We start from the raw sequence: 24,634 nt of genomic DNA, 5'->3' as shown, positions 1-24,634 counted from the left end.
TATATATATATATATATATATATATATATATATATATGTGTATATATATGTATGTGTATGTATATATACACACTCACATACATACATACATAAGTATATACACACGTGCTGATGTGTTCACTATTTCCATCTGTATATATATATATATATATATATATATATATATATATATATATATATATATATATATATATATATATAGAGAGAGAGAGAGAGAGAGAGAGAGAGAGAGAGAGAGAGAGAGAGAGAGAGGAAAATAATGGTCAATGATCAAAGCTCTCGTTTTTATATTCATTTAAACACAGCGAGAGAGAGAGAGAGAGAGAGAGAGAGAATTACGCACAATTACAGTACACTCTTTCGCCACCGAACTAGTATGGATCACACAATGCTTCGTATTATCTCCGCTGAGCAAACTCTTTATAAAGGCCCGTGTCTCTTCTAACTTTCACAGCCGACTCCTTTTTAAAAACCAGATCTGCGGCGGTCGGTAGCGGCAGCTGCTGAAATTGACCGCGGCATTAGCAAGTACGACCTCGGCTCCATTATTATTCCGGGCATCGCTGCCCACTTCGCCCTAGCATTCCATACCCTACGCCGCGGCTCTTAGGACGTTTTTTGGTATCATTGTGGTGCTGTGGCGATGATATGCGCCTCACCTGCGAGAGGCCGCGTAGGGGAGTCTCATGCGGTGCACTGTAAGCATTACTTAAGGTTCTGTGCGGCGTCCCTTCGGTCCGTAGCTGCAACCCTTTTCATTCCATTTACTGTACCTCCGTTTGTATTCTCTTTCCATCTTATTTTCCACCCTTTCCCAACAGTTGTTTCACATTGAAACTGATAGGTTTTACTCTTTTAACCTTTCAAATCTTTTTACTGTCAACTTCCGTTTCAGCGCCGGATGACCTCATAGGTCCCAGCGCTTGGCCTTTGGCCTAAATTCTATATTCTATTCTGTTCACCAGGGAGAGGAGAAGAGTTCGATGTTCAGGCGAGGTGTAGCAGCATGGGCACGTTTCCCTACATCCCAGATCCTGCGTTGACCTAAGGATTGAATTTTTGACCTTGTAGTTAGTCGACTGGTGGAGAAGGACATTAAACTGTAATACTTATTCCAAAAGACTTGCGGAAATTCTTAGGGTTAGTATTTGTGGAACCACCACTTAGGACTATAAGGGTAAGATTGGCGTATGGTGACAATGAATTAAAGTTGTTAATATCACTACAAATACCTTCGATTTGAAGCTTCTGTATTTGGTCCGTTAGATTTTTGTTGGTTAAAAGAATTATACGCTAAAACCCTGCGGTAGATCTTGACGAGAATCTGACCAAAGTTGCAGAGAAATTTCAGCCTGAATAAAGGACCATTTGTGCTGCGTTAGGTGTGGATTGCTAATCGGTTTTGGCGGAGGTTTGCGGTGTCTGAACGTTGCGCGCTTGTGTGTGTGTGTGTGTGTGTGTGTGTGTTTGTGTGCGTGTATGGTAGGGATAGGATAGAGCCAGTAAAAATTAAAGCAATAAAAGCATAAAGAAGTTGAGCAGCGTTGTGGAACAAAACCAAAGAGAGTGTATAAAAAAAACAAAATAACTTTAATGACAGAACGCTACAGCGAACCGTCTACAGTACTCCTCGCATTGTACACTTGGCTGAGTCGTCCCCCCCCCATCACCCTCCCACCCACGTCCCAAGAGGCGGTCGTCCTTTAGGCCCACCGTAAAATGGAAATAAAAACTGTGTTAGCCGTACATTAAATGCGAGTCAACGGAGTGTTTGAACACGCGCACGCGCTCATACCCGCCATTAAATGAGATTTCGGTGTTGGAACTGTGGAAGAGACTTAAATAGAGTTTTATGCTCAAAGAACGTGATGTCTCGAAGTCGAGACGGCTTGTGGAATTGAATATCTCTGTACTGGGCGGTCTTGGCTCGGGTTTGGAATCATCGTCGTTATCATTCTGACCGTGGCCTTTGCGTTGAAATCGTCGTCGTATTCATCGTCATCACCCTTTCCATCGTCGTCGTCATCATCGTCCTCATCATCATCATCATCATCATCAACGTCATCATCATCTTCATCGTCCTTTCCATCATCGTCATCATCCTTTACATCGTCGTCGTCATCGTCTTCATCGTCCTTTACATCATTGTCATCATCATCTTCTTCGTCCTTTACATCATCGTCATCATCTTCATCGTCCTTTACATCATTGGCATTATCATCTTCATCGTCCTTTACATCAACGTCATCATCTTCTACATAGTCCTTTACATCATCGTCATCATCCTTTACATCGTCATCGTCCTTCACATCACCGTCATCATCACCGTCATCGTCCTTTGCATCATCGTCATCATCTTCGTCATCATCCTTTACATCATCGTCGCCTGATCGTCATTGACGACATTGGATCGGGGTCGCAAAAACTCGACCAAATCTGATATGTAAAGGGAAGAGACGTGTTCTAAATGTTCAGGAAATGGGAAGAATATTCTCTCTCTCTCTCTCTCTCTCTCTCTCTCTCTCTCTCTCTCTCTCTCTCTGAGTATTTATAGAATCCGATCACCTGATTGATTACCAGGGATCATTTTGATCATTTATGGGGCCTTCTCCCTTCTCAGGATAGTCATTATCTCAAGCTTTTATTCTTCTCAATGTCGAGAACGCAGGTCTTCCACTTCTATTTCAGGTGTGTAACACAGATAGTCTGCGGGAAATGCTCTCCAAGTTTGGACGGCCAAGCGTTTAGTATAGGACCTAATGAAAGTATGGAAAATAGACCCTTTTTCGTTTTTTTTTAAGTCTCTGATGGTTGGTCTGAGTTTGGAGGCCCACACTAGTCCTCCCAATATCTTTTACATTTCACTGCCTTGGTCCAAGCTTTGGAACGGTACCTAACGTCCCGAGTGTCGGGACGTGCCATCTCGACCCCCTCTTACATTACTGTCTCTGCTTTTGATGGTGCAGGTGCATTAGTAGTGAATTGAGTACCTGGCGGGCAGTCGACTGCAGTAGATCGCAGGTGACTTTGGTGAGAGATGTAGAAAGGAGGAAAATGTCCCGCTTATTTTGTGCCTTTGACGTCTGTCTGTTCTTGGCCCTGGCAGCTGTCTGTCCGTGTCTCTGTCTGTGCGTCTGTCCGTTCGCTTCGTCTTGTCTTAGCTTCTCCTCCTTCGCTATTCAAACCAGAGACTCCGTATCGAGGTAGCACCGTCAGTGCACCTCACGTGGTGCACTGTAGGCATTACTTAAGATTCTTTGTGGTGTCCCTTCGGCGCCCTTAACTGCAACCACTTTCATTCCTTCTACTGTGCCTCCGTTCATATTCTCGTTTTTCCATCTGACTTTCCACCCTCTCTAACAGTTGTCTCATAATGCAACTGCGAGGTTGTTCTCCTGTTACACCTTTCAAAACTTCTTACCGTCAATGTCCCATTCAGCGTTGAATGGCCTCATAAGTCCCAGCGCTTGGCTTTTGACCTAAATTCTCCATTCCAATCCCAATTCAAACCAGAGAAGATTTTGTGGTTCCATATAAATGGATATTGGACTTAGTCTTGCAGTGTTGGTCCCACACTCCCACTGGCTCCAACCTCCCCCCCCCTCCTCCGTCCCGGGGAGGGTGGGTGGGTGGGTGGGTGGGTTTATGGGCTAATATGAAATTTGGATTGCATTACGTTCGAGTCGTGCCTAGTTTTCTCAAGCTTAAATTTCGCTCTGCTTTGTTGATTAAGAATAGAATAAAGATAGAATTTAGGCCAAAGGCCAAGCACTGGGACCTGTGAGATCATTCAGCGCTGAAAGGGAAATTGACATTAAGGTTGAAAGGTGTAACAGGAGGAAAACCTCGCAGCTGCATTATGAAGCAATCGTTGGAGAGGGTGGAAAGTCAGATGGAAGAACGAGAATATGAACGGAGGTACAGTAGAAGGAGTGAAAGTGATTGCAGCTCGGGGCGCCGAAGGGACGCTGCAAAGACCCTCAAGTAATGCCTACAGTCCACCACCTGAGGTGCACAGATGGCGCTACCTCCCCTACGGGGTTGTTGATTTAGGAAGGCGACTTTGTTCTAAGCGACGTGGCACAATCTTATTCTTTAGATCAGTCGGAAGCAACGGTCGGGAGAATATTTGCGTGTGTGGCTTTTCGAAGAGGTAAGGTTAAACCAGGCGTGTTGAGAGTGACAGCCAATTTAAATATGATCTTGAATAGTATTCTCGATGTGTGGCTTTTTTTTATTTTTCTGTTGGGACGCCATCTTTAACGTAGAAGCTTTTTGAAATGATTTGTAACAAATTTTCAAAGTACTCTGATTTTAAAACACGGTAGCTTCTAAGCATGGGGTTTGTGTTAAAAAATGATGCATTGTGGATGTGGATGCATGATAACAATAATAATAATAATAACAAATTATTATTATTATTATTATTATTGTTATTATTATTATTATTATTAACACTTGCATGGCACTGAAGTTTGTGCTTGGTTTAAAGCCAGTTTTGGTTTGCTTTTGGGAAGAAAAACAAATGCCATTTGAATCTCTTACATAAATGTACCTTGTTTGCAGGATAAGTAATATATGGTGATATATCAATATCTATACATATTTTACTTTTAATCTTGGTGAAAATCTTCACTTAGTACTTAACCGAATTCCGAGAACAGCCAGTGGTTTTTCTCTTTCAGGCACGACAACAAGATAACCAATAATATATATAAATAAATAAATATATATATATCTAATATGTATTTATGTATATTTAATATATAATATATATATAATTGTATATATATATATATATATATATATATATATATATATATATATATATATATATATATATATATATAAAATGCAGATTCACGTATGTATACGTGTACATTTCCTGGTGTATTCTGGCTACCCAGTCATCATCTGCATATTGTATAAATACAATATATATATGTGTATATCAATATCATATATGCATGCCTACATCTTGCAGAAGTGCTGTTTCAAGAATTCGGAACGTCATGAAGATAAGAATATAAAAAATAATGCCACCTTAATGATATGTGTGTATTTCTTTCAAGAAAGTATTTCTTTAGTCTTGATATCTTTCCCTCTGCCTCTCTTCAAAAAAAAAAAAAATAAGAAAGAAAAAGAAAAAAAAAATGATTTTGTCTGTGAAGAGGAAAATCCAGTAACTCCTTGTTGCCTTCTAGTCAACGGCCGGTCCACCGCACAACCAACCACTACTACCACCACAACTACCACAACTACTAGTACCAACAACATCCGTCACCACAACCATTAGCGAAGCTTATCACTACCGGCCCCCACCACACCCCCCCATGGCTAAATTGGGAAAAGGGGGTGGGTTGAGAGTGAGTGGGTTTGCCTTGTAAGTACGTCAGTAGAAAACGGGTGTTGTTTTTTGTGAGTACTTTCGGTTGCCCATGCAAAGAAAATGGGGTTTCGTGACATGACAGTGTTTGGAGATACTTCTACTGTTTTTTTCTTTTTTTTTTTCTTGCCAATGTGTGCTTTCTTGTTTTTTTCTTGGCTTGGTGACATTTGTTGTTGTTTGGTAGGAGAGAGAGAGAGTTTCTTCTTGAACTTAGTGTAGAGAAAGACACACGATATCTCATGTTTATGTTTATATATATATATATTCATATATATTTATACATTGCAAGATCCAATTTGAGCCTCAAATTATATATATATATATATATATATATATATATATATATATATATATATATATATTTATATATTTATACATATAAGATCCAATTTGAGATTCCAACGGCACACCCATTCAAAGTAAAAAAAAAAAAAAAATTGAAAACAGAGAAACAAAAACAAAAGAATTATTTTGTTGTGTTTCTTTGCCTTTGTACATAAACGGGTTTTTATGTTTTTTTTTTTGGATTTTGATCGGGAGTGCCTTTGTTTACTTTGAAGACTTTCTTTATTAATTAAGAAACTGCGACTTTCTGTATTTTTGGAATTTTTAAAGAAATTTGATTGAATCTCACCTGACTTCGTTTGATAATCAACTCATAATAGCTTTCTTTTTTTCGAATGCCATGTGGGTGGTGTTGATATTTATCTTTTTTTTTTGTTTGTTGTTGTTCTTGCTGTTGTTGATGATGTTATTGTTGTTGCTGATTACTCAAGTGCTGATTTTTTCATTATATATATATATATATATATGTGTGTGTGTCTGTATGTATATAATTATTTATTTATATATATAATTTTATATATATATGCATGTATATAATTTTATATATTATATATACGTGTATATATTTATTTATTATATATAATATATATACACATAGATATACATATGTACATAATACACATACATATATATATACATACATGCATACGTACATACATACATACGTTCATACACACATACATACATACACACGAGAACATTAGTCTAAACAAAGATCGTTTTTCATACGAATAGTCGCTAAGCCCATAATGATTCCCACAATCAAAATAAATACCAGCTTCACACTGAGCCAGAAAAAACACGTGTAATATAGACTTAATTTGATTCATTTGTTTTGATATTTTTGATTAATTTGTTTTGATATTTTTTTCGTTTTTTTTTTTTTTTTCTTGCTTAGCTTACCCATTTTGCCTTCTGCTTCAAGAGTGTTTTGATGAAACTTTGGAGCCTGATATATGCGTAAGATTTTTTGTTTTTTGTTTTTCGTGAACTGGATTCACTGCCGGGATCTTTGAGAAGGGAGTTAACAGATAATGCATATGCCTTATTATTACTATATTCCTCGTATTGGAGAAACAAACCCACAGTTATGCAAGGGTGCAAATATATATGAAAATAAATGTCTATTTGTACCCGTGCGTAAGTGGGAGTTTGTTTCTCCATTTCAAGAGTCATGCAACAGTGTGTATTTTTTTGTTCTTGTTATTTGCTGTCATTTTTTATTTGTGTGAATCAGTATTATTGTTATGTATGGGTACAGACATATCGAGAAATAAATCTGTACAGGAAGCTTTTCGGGAATCTCTTCGATTCCCGAAAGCGCTCCGTAGAGATTTAATTTGAAACATATTTGTACATATACATAACTGTGGATTTGTTTCTCCACTGAGACTCGTGCTACTGTGAGTATTTTTTAACGAATTATTATTAGTATTCCTCTTCTTACATCTTCGTTGGAGGGGTGGGTAGAGCTCCCTGCTAGCACGCTGTTGGCCCAGCGTTCGACTGTCCGAACGGCCAATGAAGAATTAGAGGAATTTATTTCTGGTGATAGAAATTCATTTCTCGTCATAATGTGGTTCGGATTCCACAATATGCTGTAGGTCCCGTTGCTAGGTAACCAGGTGGTTCTTAGCCACGTAAAATAAATCTAATCCTTCGGGCCAGCCCTGGGAGAGCTGTTAATCAGCTCAGTGGTCTGGTTAAACTAATATGTACTTTTTTTTAACTTCTTACATGAATATTTACAACTAGAGGAAGGTTGAGTTAAAGAAGTTGAACAGCTTATAAGGGAGACTCGAAAGAGAATGGGTAAAAAATGAAAAGCAGTAAGCAGTTCACTTGGGGCTTAAGGGATTGGAAAGAACAATTTCGTACGAAGAGTGGGCTGTTCGGCTTAGGTTAAGCCGGCTGTATGCCAGCATAGCACCTTGTCCAGAGGTAAATGCAATGCGATAAGGGGTTAAAAGGAATAAAAAAAAAAATGGTTTGGACCCCTGGATTTGAACCAACCAACCGAGATTAGAAAGAAGTTAATTTATTGCAAATTGAGAGTCCCTGTAGAACACGACCTCGTAGGGCGGGGCGGGGAGGGGGAGGGGGGGATAGTGCCGTCAGTGCGCCTCATGAGGTACACTGTAGGCATTACTTGAGGATCGTTGTAGCGTTTCCTCCGGCCCCTAGCTGCAGCCTCTTTCATTCCTTTTACTGTACCTCCGTTCAGATTCTCTTCTTTCCGTCTGGCATTCCACCCTCTCTAACAATTGTTTGAGAGTGCAACTGCGAGGTTTTCCCTCCTGTTACACCTTTCAAACCTTCTTACTGTCAATTTTCCTTTCAGCGCTGAATGTCCTCATAGGTTCCAGCGCTTTGCCTTTGCCCCCACAAAAAAAAAAAAATCTATATCCTCCCAAATTAATTCTATATTCTATTCTGTAGAACACGAGATTTTCTCTACTTCACGTTAGGTTAGGTTGGGTAAGGAAGGCGCATTTACCTGAGTTTTATGATTTTGACTTATTTTCTTTTCAACATTAAGGCTAAGTTGGATGGCAACCTAGTGCACTTATGTAGCCCAGGATGGAGAAAGGAAAAAAAAATTGTAGACCTCAAACCTCCGCCAAGACAGATCAGGCCCTCCTTCCAAAAAAAAAAAAAAAAAAAAATCGTAGACCCCAAGGCCCCTTCCGAAAAAAAAATTCTACCTCTAAAGGTGACTGTACTTTTTAAACCGTTTTTCAAAATCTAATCACTTGTTGCCAGTCACGAGAACCACCTTTAGCCAAGTTTCCGTAAAAAAACTCTCGCATGACTTTTCTCTCACCAGTTAAATTATCTCTCTGGCCAATTGAGCATAAGATATATTACTGATCCCTCTACTCTCTTTGTAGTTCCTGGATGTTAGTGAATGAGGGAGAGGTAGAGGTTGAATGTTCCTTGTCTTTCCTCCTGTGATGACTTCGGTGAGTAGAAATATGGATGCCGTTTTCACACACCTGTGCTGAGGCTTCTTTTCACTTTGATTCTTGCTAACATTGTGCAGAATTTGAGGTCTTGAGTGTCACTAGATTCATCGATAAGAGAGGAAAAAAGTACTAGAACGGAAAATGTGGATAGGGTAAAATTCCGACTTTTCTGTCGAAGTGGCGTCCCCGTAGAGGAGGGTAGAGCCGTCAGTGCACCTCATGCGGTGCACTGTAGGCGTTACTTAAGCCTCTTTGCAGCATCCCTTGCGCCCCTTAGCTGCAATCCCTGTTATTCCTTTTACTGCACCTCATTTCATTTAACCATTCTTCCGTCTTACTTTCCATTCTGTCCTAACAATTGTTTCTCAATGCAACTGCGAGGCCTTCATCCTGTTACACATTTCAGACCTTTTACTGTCAATTTCCGTTTCAGCACTGAATGATCTCATAGTTCCCAGCGCTTGACCTTTAAATTCTATATTCTATTCTATTCAAAGTTGCAGTGTTGCAGTACTTCGTTATAGTATATGCTACGCCACATTTTTCTGTAGTTTCACTTAGTGTTTCAATAACAATTCAAATCTTCAGAAAGGTATGGGTAGTTTTAGCGTCGTTTCAGCATTCTACAGTAAGTCAGTACATCTTAGGTGTACCATAAAAAAATAAGCTTTATAACATTTACCTTGACATTTCTATCATTAAAATTCCGTCAGATTAGCACATGCAATCAAGAGCCGAGTCACTATTAAGCACAAGTGTTTGTGCAAGAGCACGTTTGTCCTTCTGTCCAGCGAATGCAAGCTACAGATTGACCTGCTAGTTTTTTAGTTTTCTGTGAAAGAAAACTAATGAGGCGGCTATTGGTCTGTCCGTCCGCACTTTTTCTTTCCGCTCCCAGATCTTAAAAAAACTATTGAGGCTAGAGGGCTGCAAATTAGTATGTTGGTCATCTACCCTCCAATCATCAAACATACCAAATTGCAGCCCTCTAGCCTGAGTAGTTTTTATTTTATTTAAGGGTAAAGTTAGCCATGATCGTGCTTCAGATACCGCTATAGGTACCAACGACACAGGCCACCACCGGGCCGCGGTTGAGTGTTTCACGGGCCGCAGCTGAGAGTTTTGTGGGCCGTGGCTGAGAGTTTCATACAGCATTATACGCCGTACAAAAACTCGATTGTGCCGGAGAAACTTCGGCGCATTTTTTACTTGTTTTTTTTAGTCGTCAGTTAGGCAGATTAGATGTTTCTTACCAGTTTTTACTGGTGTTCGTGTTCCGCCAAAAGCGACAGCAGTGCAATATTCAAGTCTTTTACCATTGCAGCGTTCTTGCAACATTTCAAATACATCACGTTGGCTGGTACTGCTTAAATGTACAGTAGATTCTGGTCCCCGTTACACATACAAAAAATAAATAACGTTAGTACTTGTTGCTTTTATATGTTATTGTTATTTATATTATTTCTGATGTTTATTTAATGACGAACTTTAGAAAGATTAGTGGACCATTTTTTTTTATAAAGTTTCCGATGTGTAACAGAGAGAGAGAGAGAGAGAGAGAGAGAGAGAGAGAGAGAGAGAGAGAGAGAGAGAGAGAGAGAGAGAGAATGACCTATTTGTAAAGGAAAGAGGGAAAGTGATCGAGAAAAAACAGACCATTTTATGAGAGAGAGAGAGAGAGAGAGAGAGAGAGAGAGAGAGAGAGAGAGAGAGAGAGAGAGAGAGAATTACCTATTTGCAAAGGGAAGAGGAAGAGCGATCGAGAAAGAACAGACCATTTTATGAGAGAGAGAGAGAGAGAGAGAGAGAGAATTATTCTTTGTAAAGGAAAGTGGGAGGGAGATCGAGAAAGAACAGACAATTCTGAGAGAGAGAGAGAGAGAGAGAGAGAGAGAGAGAGAGAGAGAGAGAGAGAGAGAGAGAGAGAGCTGAGCTGTGTTATAACTTGACATGTGATTCCATTCAGCGAAGGTTCTTCTTCCTAGGGATTTGAAAGAGATTTGACGCACTGCTGCCCAACCGCGTCAAAGTCCAGGGTATCTCCTTTCCAGAAACAAAACTGGTGGTTGTCGGCGAGAAGGGGGTGGGTGCGGGTGGGTTTTCTGTATGTGTGTGTGTGTGTGTTTGTATATGTCTGTGTTGGGCGAGTGGGGGTTTGTGAGGGGGGGGGGACCCTGGTGGTGGTGGTGAAAGGAAAGAGAGTGGAAAATACATGAAATGAGACACCTCTTTGGTGGCCAAAGTCTGCTGCTTTTTTTTTCTCTCTCTCTCTCTCAAGAGCACACTGTCTTCTCTGAGAAAGGTTTAGGGAAATGTGACGGCCATGTAATGAACGCTTAATGTTTATTTTTTATTGGTCTTACCGGTTGGTCGGTCCGCGTTCATGGGTCCAAGGCAGGCCTTGTGGGTGGAGGGTCTGTACTAGTATAGGCTGGCTTAACACAAACAGACCATCTCAATTTTATAGTATTTTTTTTTTTTTTATGCGTTATCTACTGGAACGCTTTGAAAATCCAGACAGGCATGAAATCAAGAACTAGCTTCCTTCGTTCCTTCCCGTTCCGAGTCTCGAACCCGTGCACTTAACGCTTTTCCCCTGGACGTGTTCGATCCCGTAGGGGAGCAGTGCCGCCAGTGCACCCCACGCGCGATACACTGTAGGAAATACTTATGGTTCTTTGCGGCGTCCCTTCGTCACCTAGTTGCAACCGTTTTCATTCCTTTAACTGCACCTCCGCTCATATTCTCTCTTCATCGCACTTTCCACCCTCTCTAACAATTGTTTCATAGTGAAACTGCGAGGTTTTCCTCCTGTTACACCTATGTAACATTTTACTCTCAATTTTCCTTTTAGCTACGAATGATCTCATAGGTCCCAGTGCTTGGCCTTCGACCTGAATTGTATATTCTACCTGTCTATCTATCTGCACGGGTTCGATGCTCGGAGCAAGAAAGGAAAAAGTCAATTTTACTCCTGTTCGATGTTAAGAGGATTGATTTAAAAATGTATCCAAAAAAATTTTGGGAAATTGACTTTGTATTTCCCTGGCGTTGGGGCTGTTGAAATTATTATTATTATTATTATTATTATTATTATTATTATTATTATTATTATTATTATTATTATTATTATTATTTCATGAATGGAACCTTTTATAGCCTAGATGCTTGTGTATTTAATACATGTGTTTGCGTATGTGTGTCGTAAGGATGTTGATATGAGAATTGCCGTGTTATTGAGGCTTGTGTATAGTTTTTTTGTTTTGTGTAAATTTTGTTAATTTTTCCTTCATATTAAGGAAATCACTTGGAAGAATTATAGTTTGTTCCTGCACAATATACAAACGGTCGGTCCTTTACAGTAGGAACTTGTGAAGGACCTCACGTTTGTACAGTTAATGAAAATACAAATTACTTGAAAAATTTGTCATTTGTTCCTAACTGTGCAAACCTGAGGTCCTTTACAAGTTCCTATTGTAAAGGACCTCGGGTTTGTATAGTTAGGAAAAGTACAAATTACTTTAAAAATTTGTCTTTTTGATGTTATGTCAGTAGAAATCTTGAAAGTGAAAAATTTGTGGTCATTTGATGGGAAATGTCTAATTTGCAAAGTTTCTGTCTTTTAGATTTTAGCGTAGTTGGCGATTTCGGTGTTGTAGAAACATATATGAAAAAAGTGCTTAGGATAAGCCATCGTTTTTCAAGTTTAGTTTCTCTTATAGAGAGAGAGAGAGAGAGAGAGAGAGAGAGAGAGAGAGAGAGAGAGAGAGAGAGAGAGAGAGAGAGAGAGAGAGGTCTTTCGGGTTTGTTTTCTATTAACATTCACACTTTCTAAATTTAGGTGTGGAAATAGAGAAAGATTACCACAAATTCATCGAGAGAGAGAGAGAGAGAGAGAGAGAGAGAGAGAGAGAGAGAGAGAGAGAGAGAGAGAGAGAGAGTATATGAAAAGTGCACTGGATAAGCCATCGTTTTTCAAGTTTAGTTTCTCTTATATATATATATATATATATATATATATATATATATATATATATATATATATATATATATATATATATATATATATATATATATATATATATATATAGAGAGAGAGAGAGAGAGAGAGAGAGAGAGAGAGAGAGAGAGAGAAAGGAATTTTATTATATTTATTAGAATTCTCTTGCATTTGAAATTTTAGGTAAGTTTAAGGAAAAGGAAGTAGAGCTATTTTATACCTGATCCTCTTGAGGAATAAATAAAAAAAATAATAAATAAAGTAATTCGTTTAGACTTTTCAACCCACATGGCGATTCAGTTTTTCTTGTTTCTTTCATATAATCACAGTGCAGATTTTTTGTATTTGTAGAATTTCTTTGGTTAACCCTTTTTTTCCCTCTCTATAATCTTTCCGACTTCTTTTATTATAACCTTTCCGACTCTTTTTATTATTGATCTAATTTTTTTTTTTTTACTTATACGTGTGTTTTTTTGCCTCTTGTTGACTTTTGATCACTCGTAGTTGTAATTTAGGGAGGATTGGAATGTGTGTATGTGTGTGTGTATACGCATTTGCGCGCGCGTGCATGAACTTTTGTGCATTGATTTTCGTTGATAGATACTGACTTGGAGTCTCGTAGTCGTAAAGTAGGGAGTATAATGAAAATGTGTGTGTGTGTGTACACGTCCCGTCGCTTGCCAGTCCGGTGAATCTTCGACGCGAACGTAGTCTTCTCCGAAGGTTGTTAGTGCCGTCAGTGCACCTCACGTGGTGCACTGTAGGCATCACTTCAGGTTCTTTGCAGCGTCCTTTAGGTCCTTAGCTGCAACCTCTTTCATTCCTTTTCTGTACCTTCGTTCATATTCCTTCTCTTCCATCTGACTTTCCACCCTCTCTAACAGTTGTATCATAGTGCAACTGCGAGGTTTTCTTCCTGTTACACCTGCCAAGCCTTCTCACTGTTAGTTTCCCTTTCAGCGCTGAATGACCTTATCATAGGTCTGAGCGCTTTGCCTTTGGCCTAAATTCTGCATTCCCCCTTCCTACATCTTGGTCTTAGGTTTTGGAATGCTGGAATCCGGATCGGCTGGGAATTCTGGAAGAGGAAGAGGCATTCTACCCAACGAAAATATTGGGGATTCCGGAATGCATGTAGATCCAGTAGGAGGGAAGTGCCGTCAGTGCAGCTCGTGTGGTGCACTGTAGGCATTAAAGGTTCTTTGCGGCGTCCCTTCGGCCCCTAGCTGCAACCTCTTCCATTCCTATTATCTCTATCGTTCTTCTTACTTTCCTCAACCCTCTCCTACCAATCGATTCATAGTGCAACTGCTTTGAGGTTTTCTCCTGTTACACCTTTCAAACCTTTTTCTATCGGCTTCAGTTTCAGCGCTGAATGACCTCATAGGTCCCAGCGCGAGGACTTTGGCCTTGATTCTATATTCTATTCTGTTCTAGCACGTAGAGCTGAATGGAAAGGCAGCAGACTCTGTATGTCTGCCTTAATGATAGCTGTGGAATGTGGATAAGCTGTCACAATGTCAAAACCCTTATAATCCCCTAGGGATAATCCCAGTCGTAAATCCCGTGTTGGCCCGGCCAGATTTGCCGTTAGCTTGCGAGAGCGTGCAATTTGACCCTCCGCCTCCTCCTGGCCGGAGACTAACGTTTCCAGACTCTTTGAAGCCGAAAAAGCCTTTGTTCGGCCGACACCCGATACGGTCCCAGGTCGGTCGGTAACTGCCGTTTTGCGTGCGAGCCGGAAGAGGGACTGGGAGTGACCGCTTAATTTCTCTTTTCTTTTTTGGCGTCACGTTGTTTGTCTGTCGTTTGTTTGTCACTTTTGGTCTGATACAATAGAACGCATGGTTAGACACGTGTGTATCTGTGTAATATAGATATATATATATATATATATATATATATATATATATATATATATATATATATATATATATATATATATATATATATATATATATATATATGTATATATATATATATGCTTACATATACATATATACATATGTATATATATATATATATATATATATACACATACACACATATACAGTGTATGTATATATAGATATATATATATATGTGAATATATATATATATATATATATATATATATATATATATATATATATATATATATATATATATATATATATATATATATATATATATATATATATATATATATATATATATATGTATAATGTGTGCCTGTGTGAGTGTGTGTTTGCGTGCGTGCGTGTGATGGCATGTGCATGTGCAGAGAGAGAGAGAGAGAGAGAGAGAGAGAGAGAGAGAGAGAGAGAGAGAGAGAGAGAGGCGAGCGCACCAAGATATAATGCAATATTTGCAGATGGTTTGCAGTGTCTTTGTCTTTACTCGCACCATGGCATTCTTTTCCATGTTGTTTATTTATAATGCTTGGGGAATGTTCTAGCTTGTAAGGAATGAAATACTCTCTCATATACAAATGAAGAATGAAGTTTCGTGTTTTATATGGCTAGGAATATTTTTTTTTCCAGAGAGTTTTTCAAATTTTTTTTTTTGCAATTAGTGAGGTTTTAAGAGAAGTTTTAGGCACTTTTTCCTTTTTTTTTTTTTGTATTTGCCTAACAACAACAACAACAACAACAACAACAACCTGATAATAGTTTTTTTAATACAATTAGCGAGATTTTAAGAGAAGTAGTAGGCACTTCTTCCTTTTGTTTTTTTTTATTTGCCTAACAACAACAACAACAACAACAACAACAACAACAAAAACAACAATAACAACAACATGATAATAGTTTTTTAAATACAATTAGTGAAATTTTAAAGAGAAGTATTAGGCACTTCCTCCTTTTGTTTTCCTGTATTTGCCCTACAACAACAACAACAACAACAATCAACAACAACAACAACAACAACATGACAATAATTTTGCTTTTGTTCTCCACGATCGTGTTATCTGTGGTTGTGTAGGTTTTCTTTTTGGATTTCAGAAGCTGTGGCTGTCGGCGCGTTGCTTTTTTGAAGTGGATTACTTGTTTTTTTTTTTTTTTTTTGCTTTGCTTCTACGTCATCAAAACTGACATGAATGGGAGTGGAATAGTTTGCTGACAGTGTATGTCAAAAGGGAGCAGGTGGGAATCATCATGAATAAAGCTCTAATAGTAGAATCAAGCAAGGGAGCAGGTGAGAATCATCATGAATAATACTCTAATATTAGAATCGAGCGAGGGAGCAGGTGGGAATCATAGTGAATAAAGCTCTAGTATTAGAATCGAGCGAGGGAGCAGGTGGGAATCATCATGAATAAAGCTCTAATATTTGAGTCGACTAGGAGAGCAGGTGGGAATCAACATGAATAAAGCTCTGTTTGAGTCGACCAAGGGAGCTGGTGGGAATCAACATGAATAAAGCTCTAATATTAGAATCGAGCGAGGGAGCAGGTGGGAATCATCATGAATAAAGCTCTAATATTAGAATCGAGCGAGGGAGCAAGTGGGAATCATCATGAATAAAGCTCTAATATTAGAATGGCCCGAGGGAGCAGGTGGGAATCATGATATATAATGCTGTAATATTTGAGTGGACCGAGGGAGCAGGTGGGAATCATCATGAGTAAAGCGCTAATATTAGAATGGACCGAGGGAGCAAGTGGGAATCATAATGAATAAAGATCTAATATTTGAATGGACCGAGGGAGGAGGTGGGAATCATAATGAATAAAGCTCTAATATTTGAATGGACCGAGGGAGCAGGTGGGAATCATAATGAATAAAGCTCTAATATTTGAATGGACCGAGGGAGCAGGTGGGAATCATAATGAATAAAGCTCTAATATTTGAATGGATTGAGGGAGCAGGTGGGATTCATAATGAATAAATCTCTAATTTTTGAATGGATTGAGGGAGCAGGTGGGAATCATAATGAATAAAGCTCTAACATTTGAATGGACCGAGGGAGCAGGTGGGAATCATCATGAATAGAGCTCTAATATTTGTGAGTTTAGAAGCAAGATCTGCAGCGCTATGCTTATTCTTTAGGTCACCTTTGTAAAGTTTACAGGCCTAAAGGAGAGTTTCTGGAAAGAAGCGTGAACTTTAGTCACTAGCTTCAGTTACACTTCCAAAAAGTGAAGTGTCCTCCTTTGTAGAGGAGGTTCTCTTGCCATCAGGAATACAGTACAAGTTGCGAATGACACTCGTATTGGTTATAAAAGGAGGTCAGATTTAGGATTACTAAGAGGCGGTTCACTTTAGGACTGAAATTTCGCCGCAAGGTCTCAAAGGTAATTTATCCGTCCTGGGAATTTGGCAAAAATCTGATGGAGTTGTTATTTACTTTAATAGATTTTTTAATTTTTGAAAATTTTCATTTCGTGACAATAATGTTTTGGGTTTAATCGAAGTGTTTATTATTATTATTATTATTATTATTATTATTATTATTATTATTATTATTATTATTATTATTATTATTATTATTATTATTATTATATAGATACTCCCTAAGACAGTTCATACGTATTTGATTATTGATGATTTTCAAGTCTTTTATTATTATTATTATTATTATTATTATTATTATTATTATTATTATTATTATTATTATTATTATTATTATTATTCAGTTGTAAAAATGTAATTAATTTTTGTGATTCTTTTACATCAGCTTTAGCTCGTATTCTAATGAAATGAGTCTAGATTCTCTCTAGAATTTGGTCACAAATTCCCTTTTACCCCCCAACCACCAATCTGTGGCCCCCAACCCCTCTCCCCCCAAAAAAAAACCACCTTCCATCGCGGTATGCGTTTGCTGATGATGGGGGGAGGGGGGGAAATATTGCCGGACAAATTTTTTTGTTTTCTTTTTTTTTTTGGTGAATTCGGTGGAAAAAAAATTTCCATATTTTCTTGATGAATTCAGTTAATTTTTTTCCTTTTATTTTTTGGTGAATTCGGTCAAATTTTTTTCTTTTTTCTTGGTGAATTGTGGTTGTTGGTGGGGGAAAAAATTGCCGGTCAATTTTTTTTATTTTTCCTTTTTTTTTCGGTGAATTCGGTCAATATTTTTCCTTTTTTTTGGTGAATTGTGGTTGTTGGCGTGTGTGGTTGACGTCGCCTCTTATCTCTCGGCTCCTGTCGGTTGCACGAGCCTGTGGTGGTTACAATAATCATAATAATCAATAATCATGATTAATGTCTTTACTGTGTTTTTTTATTCTCAGATTGGTGTCACTAATCATTTCTTCTTTTTTTTTTCTTCACTCCATTTTGAATTATGTTTGTCAACCAACTAATTCAGTGTATCTTTTTTCCATTTTCTTATTCTTTGGTGGAACTTAGATGACTGTACTAATGCACTGTAGTTCAGAATAACAAGGAACAGTATTTTTTTGAAGTTTAGTGTTTTTTTTTTTTTTTTTTTGTCTACAGTTGGTATTTTGAAGTGGTGACTGCTACTGTTTTATTGGTTATATAGGGTATGGAACTAACTTCAGTTGTGTTGCCAGTAAAAGGGTTTGACCTTTGAAGTGTAAACCTGCTAAAGAATAGTTTGATTTCTTTGCGTGTTGTGTAACTGGGGTTGAGTGTTATGTTTTGAAGTCTCGTTTGAAAGGAATGTTAGTTCTGAGTCACCTCAGAGGTAATTTAAAAAGTGTTTTAGTAATTTGAAAGAAATACTGGTTCTGAGTCACCTCAGAGGTAGTTAATTTTTTTTTTAATAATTTGAAAGGAATGTTGGTTCTGAGTCACCTCAGAGGTATTTGAAAAAAATGTCTTAGTAATTTGAAAGAAATATTGGTTCTGAGTCACCTCAGAGGTATTTGAAAAAAATTCTTAGTAATTTGAAAGAAATATTCGTTCTGAGTCACCTCAGAGGTAGTTGAAAAAAATGTCTTAGTAATTTGAAAGAAATATTGGTTCTGAGTCACCTCAGAGGTAGTTGAAAAAAACGTTTTAGTAATTTGAAAGAAATATTGGTTCTGAGTCACCTCAGAGGTAGTTGAAAAAATGTTTTAGTAATTTGAGAGAAATATTGGTTCTGAGTCACCTCAGAGGTATTTGAAAAAAATGTCTTAGTAATTTGAAAGAAATATTCGTTCTGAGTCACCTCAGAGGTATTTGAAAAAAATGTCTTAGTAATTTGAAAGAAATATTGGTTCTGAGTCACCTCAGAGGTATTTGAAAAAAATGTCTTAGTAATTTGAAAGAAATATTGGTTCTGAGTCACCTCAGAGGTATTTGAAAAAAATGTCTTAGTAATTTGAAAAATATTGGTTCTGAGTCACCTCAGAGGTAGTTGAAAAAACGTTTTAGTAATTTGAAAGAAATATTCGTTCTGAGTCACCTCAGAGGTAGTTGAAAAAATGTTTTAGTAATTTGAGAGAAATATTGGTTCTGAGTCACCTCAGAGGTAATTAAATTTTTTTGATAATTTGAAAGGAATGTTGGTTCCAAGTCACCTCAGAGGTATTTACAAAAAATGTTTTAGCAGTTTGGGAGAAATACTATTCTGAGTCACCTCAGAGGTAATTACATTTTTAAAAAATAATTTGAAAGGAATGTTGGTTCTGTGTTACCTTAGAGGCATTTACAAAAGATGCTCTAGCAATTTGAGAGAAATTTTGGCACTGAGTCACCTCAGAGATAATTTACAAAAAATGTTTTAGCAGTTTGAGAGAAATATTGACTCCGAGTCACCTTAGAGGTAATTAGAAAAAAAATTAATAATTTGAAAGGAATACGAGTTCTGAGTCACCTTGGAGGTAATTGAAAAAAAAGCTTTAATTTGCAAGGAATAATGGTTCTGAATCAAGTCAGGTAATTAAAAGAGTTCTAATGATTTGGAAGGAACAATGATTCTGAGTCACCTCTGAGGTAATTAAAAAAGGTTTTAAGGTAGTGTGCTTATACAACAGTAAGTGTATGCCTGTTTATAGAATAGTTTAGCTTTTATGGAAAACTCCTTTTAATGGAAATATAAGAAGGAAGCATCACTATTTGACTGTGCTGAGAAGCAGAGAGAAAAATTTTATGTATTTTTAGGAAGAATTTAAAATCCGCTGGCTTGTGTTGGCCTTCCCCAGTCAGTGCAGCTTTAGAAAACTGTTTGGTGGATGACTTTAGCAGAGGAAATAAATAAAAATATACTTAAATGTATTTTTCCGAGAAGATAATGAAGTAATAAAAATAAAAATAAAAATGAAATAATTATGTCCCAGAGAAGGCTTAGATAGTTTGGCAAAGAAAGGAATGTGGAAGTGAGTCAGGAATTTCGGATTGCAGAGATCATTCAAATTACTTTGTAATTTCGTATTTTCATTTATCCTCAAGGATATTGAAGGGGGTGTAACACAATAAAAATTTTTTTTTATAGATATTTAAAGTTTAAGTTTTAGATAATTGTAAAGGTTCAAATTCTTCTTCAGAAAAAGTAGGAATTAAATGAAAATTATTGTTTTTTAATTTAAAAAACTTGTCACTTGCATCTAAAGCTGCCCCGAGTTACTGTATATTGTATTTAAAAGCTATTGTTTAGAGATGGTCCTTTTAAGAACAAACAACCATTCGTCAGTCAGATTCCTTAATATAAACTAATTGAAAAGTACAATTCTCCAGGCACTGAAAAAGTCCCGAAAGATTCAGACCCTGAACCACCGAACATTGATGGAGAACGCATATCAGTTGAGAACCATTTCAGACAACACAGAGAGGTCCAATTCGTGTAAGCTCTGAAACAAAACATTCCTACTTTTTCGCTTAAATTATTCACGTTAGATTTAGCTCTGGATTCAGTAGAGTAACAGAGGCAGTCTGAAAAGTACTCTTGGCGATTTATCGAAGGCTCTCTTTGTATTACATACAAGCAGTGGCTCTGCGGAGCTGCTACTATTGGCGAGGCACTCGCAAGAATGTTGGCTCACTCAGATGGAGAGGTGCCAAGCTCGGTAAATGTAGATCATTCGCTGTGGACTGGAGAGAACGGAGGTTGGGGGGGCGGGTTTCAACTTAAAACCAGTTATTAACGAAAGAGTGTAAAAGGCAGGAGCGTGGAATAAGATAAAATACAACCCTTATTGCGCAGAAAATTGAAAGTCAGACAGATGACATCAAGTACAATGTCTTATGCTATGGGCCACGCTAGCAAAAAAATAAATATTTTGGGGAAATAAGAAAAAATACAATACTTATTGGGCAGAAAATTAAAAGTCAGATAGATGGCATCACGTACAATGTCTTATGCTATGGACCACGCTAGCCAAAAAAAAAAAAACATTTTGGGGAAATAAGAAAAAATACAATACTTATTGAGCAGAAGGTTGAAAGTCAGACAGATGACATCACGTACAATGTCTCATGCTATGGGCCACGCTAAAAAAAAAAAAAAAAATTGGACTTTTCGTTACAGACACACTAGAAACCTCAGATTGAGCAACCTTCCGAAGTCGCCAAGTAAGAGTTTTTTTTCAGTTTTAGGAATGGCCGGAGAAACAGACACCGTTTTTTTTTTTTTTTATCGAAACATAGGAGAGCAACGCAGTAAAAGGTCATTTGGAACATTGAAAGAAAAAATGGAAATTAGGAAGGTGATAAGTAGCCTATTTGTAGTTCAGTTACTGAAGAAGCATGACGTATATCCAGTTTAGATAGCTTGAATGGAAGAGTAAAGAATGAGAGGAGGAGGAAAGAAAAGAGTAAATGTAATGAACAGGCTGACAATTTTGATTTGAAGGGTTTGCCAAGTCTATGCAGCATTAACGTTTTGGAATCGCAGCATTAACGTTTTGGAATCGAGACACGATAATTGAATGATTTGCAGACCGTAGAAGAACTTGTATAATTACAAATGAAATATTACTGATAATTGTTTTCTTCGTGTGGTTATGCATACGAACACTGTACTAATATCCAAGAGAGATGTACAGATGTACTTTAACTCGTCATGCCAGGAATGATTGCAATACCGCGCATTTTGTAATTTCAGAACCTGTTGATTACACGTCGGTTATTTTTCAGACTGAACCTTTGAAACATTCATTCGAAATTCATGTGAAATCTTGGACTATAATGAATTATGTACTTTTAAAATCGCCTAAGTCAAGATCCCTTTCAATCTTTTGGGTCCCACGAGGCCAGGATTTCAAAAGGCGTTCTTAAATTGTGAGGACCTCCGAACCAGAAAATAAATTTTGACAGTTTCAGGAACTTCAGCTCCACAAATTTATTGGTTGTTTTTACTCTTCCATTTTGATTTGAAGCTTCTCAGGAAGTTTAGAGCTTTGATATCAGTATTTTGTTCTTTTTTTATAAAAAAAACATAAAGGTAAAAGAAAATTAATAAGCAAAACTGTCTTATTATGGAACGTGACGAAATTACAAAACAATAATATGTCTTGGAGTGTAGGGTACCCACTGAACATCCTTGTAATGTAAGATAAGGGGATTTAATTCTGATTATTATTGATTCTAAAAATGATCTCGGAGAATAGTTTAAAAAGAAGAGATAGCCAAATTTAATGCTGATTATTATTGATTCTGATTATTGTTGATTCTAAAAATGATCTCGGGGAATAGTTTAAATAGAAGAGATAGCCAAATTTAATGCTGATTATTATTGATTCTGATTATTGTTGATTCTAAAAATGATCTCGGGGAATAGTTTAAAAAGAACAGATAGCCAAATTTAATGCTGATTATTATTGATTCTGATTATTATTGATTCTAAAAAGGATCTCGGGGAATAGCGTAAAGAGAAGAGATAGATAAATTTGATGCTGATTATTATTGATTCTAAAAATGATCTCGGGGAATAGCTTGAAGAAAGAGGTAGACAAATCTAATTCTGATTACTACTGATTCTAAAAATAATCCCTGAGGAATAGTGACAGGAAGATTAGATAAAAGCAGGGGGAAGGTCGTATTGTGACTTAGAGAGCATCAAGAAAAAACGAAGTAATCATACCTTGGGGAAATCAGGTTTCAGAAAAAAAAAAAAAAAAAAAAAAAAAAAAAGGCCAGATGAATAACCTTGAGGAAAAACTGACGGAAAAGTCATATTATTTGGTAAAATAAAAATAGCGTCATAAAAAACTGTATAAAATGATCTTTCGGGTAAAATAAAAAAAATATGATGAAATTCTTAGAATGAAAAAAATAAGATGAATGAAAATCTAAGGAACATGAGAGTGTGAGTAAAAGAAAATATATATAAAAAATACGAAGGACACAACATTATGAGTTAGAAAAGATGATAAAAATCAGAGAGGAATCACTTTTGGAAGAATATTAGACTCGGTTAAATGTTACTGTTTGGAGTTGGTGTTATAATCGTGTGTAAAAATAAATTCGTTAGAAAATAGTATTTACCATTGTTGTTGTTTTTCTGAATTTTGTTTGCCCGTTTTTTTCATATGTGAATGCTGGTTTCTCATAGTGTGGTATTGCTACGTATGTATGTGTATGTATACATATATATATATATATTATATATATATATATATATATATATATATATATATATATATATATATATATATATATATATATATATATTTATTGTATATATATATATATATATATATATATATATATATATATATATATATATATATATATATATATATATATATATATCTAACGTATATGTATTTATGCATAACTCTCTATGCATATATTGAATGTATATGTGTATGAGTATATATACATAGTCATACAGGGTTATCTAAACAGTGCATACACATATACCTTAATAAATATACTGTATAGATCTACATGCATTTATACACGCATACCCATATGTTGTACCAGAAAGTACTTGCCCGAAATTTGAAGCTTTTTTGGCTTTTGTGTTGAAATGAAACATATTTTTGTGAGAGTATGTTGGTTGTCATTCAAGCGCATTCAACATTTTGCTGATGTTGGGTCAAGAGCTGTGTTGAATGTTTGACGACCTGAAAACGTTATGTTTTGGAAGTGATTATATATATAGTAGGGATTAGTACACAGGCTGACTTGTCGTGGGATGTGCTTTATTTTTTCTTTTACCCATAAATTTTATTTTTGAAGGTCAGCAGGCATGATGATATTGCAAGCTGTTGTTGCACAAGCGTTGGATGTATTTTCATTTCGATTTGTTCCAGCTTCCTCACAGCTTCACCACTTATCTCACAGTGTTGTCAGGGACGTCTGTAGATTCTTAATTTTTCGCAAATTGCGATCGTTTGTGGAAAATCTCGCTCAAAAAGGGTAACATCAGTCTTAAGACAGTTTCAGTCAGGTTTAGACACTTCGGGAATGTTTAATGTTTTACCGAACTTATTCACTCGGATTTTGGATTTATAAATTTTGAAACTTTTTTAGGAATGTCGCGACCAAATTTTGACAAATCAAATATTTGATGCATTTGAAAGGATAGCTAAGTAATTCATTTGGTATTCTGAAATTTGCGGCCGGTCATATTTAGGAATATAGAAATGATTTATATGCTAAATATTTTGAATTTGAGGTTATGTCGAGTTGGAACAGGTTTAGAATTAGTGAAGAACCTTTGAAATATTTACAAAATGTAAAGTTTGCGTCTTATTCACATAGCCTACTCTCCGTAAGATAAGATATATTAGAATGCACGTTTAAAAAACTTCTTTAGAGTATCGTAAATGAACCAACAATTGATTGACCGATATCTCGCTAGCGGTACATTACACAGTTCGAAGAAATTCAGCCGTTCGTTTGCATAATTCTCAAAATTCCAGTGACGTACTTTCTTTAAATAAAGGGTCAGCGGTTGGTTTCAGAATGACAACATTTAATAACAGCATTTATGAAGATCTGAAGTAATGTTTTGATGACAGAATGTAGTCCTGTAATTACGAAACAAAGAGAAAAAGATATTCCCTTACATGAATTTCCTTTAGTTACGTTCAGGAAATCTCAATGTCCTGCT

General features: G+C 36.7%; 1 protein-coding gene across 4 annotated transcripts in view; it reads left to right on the top strand.

Annotated features, from left to right (window-relative positions):
• Window positions 1–24,634, top strand: part of LOC136841840 (RNA-binding protein 24-B-like) — a 134,658-nt gene that overhangs the window by 38,571 nt on the left and 71,453 nt on the right. The window lies entirely within an intron of this gene.

This window comes from Macrobrachium rosenbergii, chromosome 9 (assembly GCF_040412425.1).
Source record: "Macrobrachium rosenbergii isolate ZJJX-2024 chromosome 9, ASM4041242v1, whole genome shotgun sequence".
Lineage (NCBI taxonomy): Eukaryota > Metazoa > Arthropoda > Malacostraca > Decapoda > Palaemonidae > Macrobrachium > Macrobrachium rosenbergii.
The sequence above is the reverse complement of the archived record's forward strand: the minus strand, read 5'-3'. Positions and strand labels throughout refer to the sequence as shown.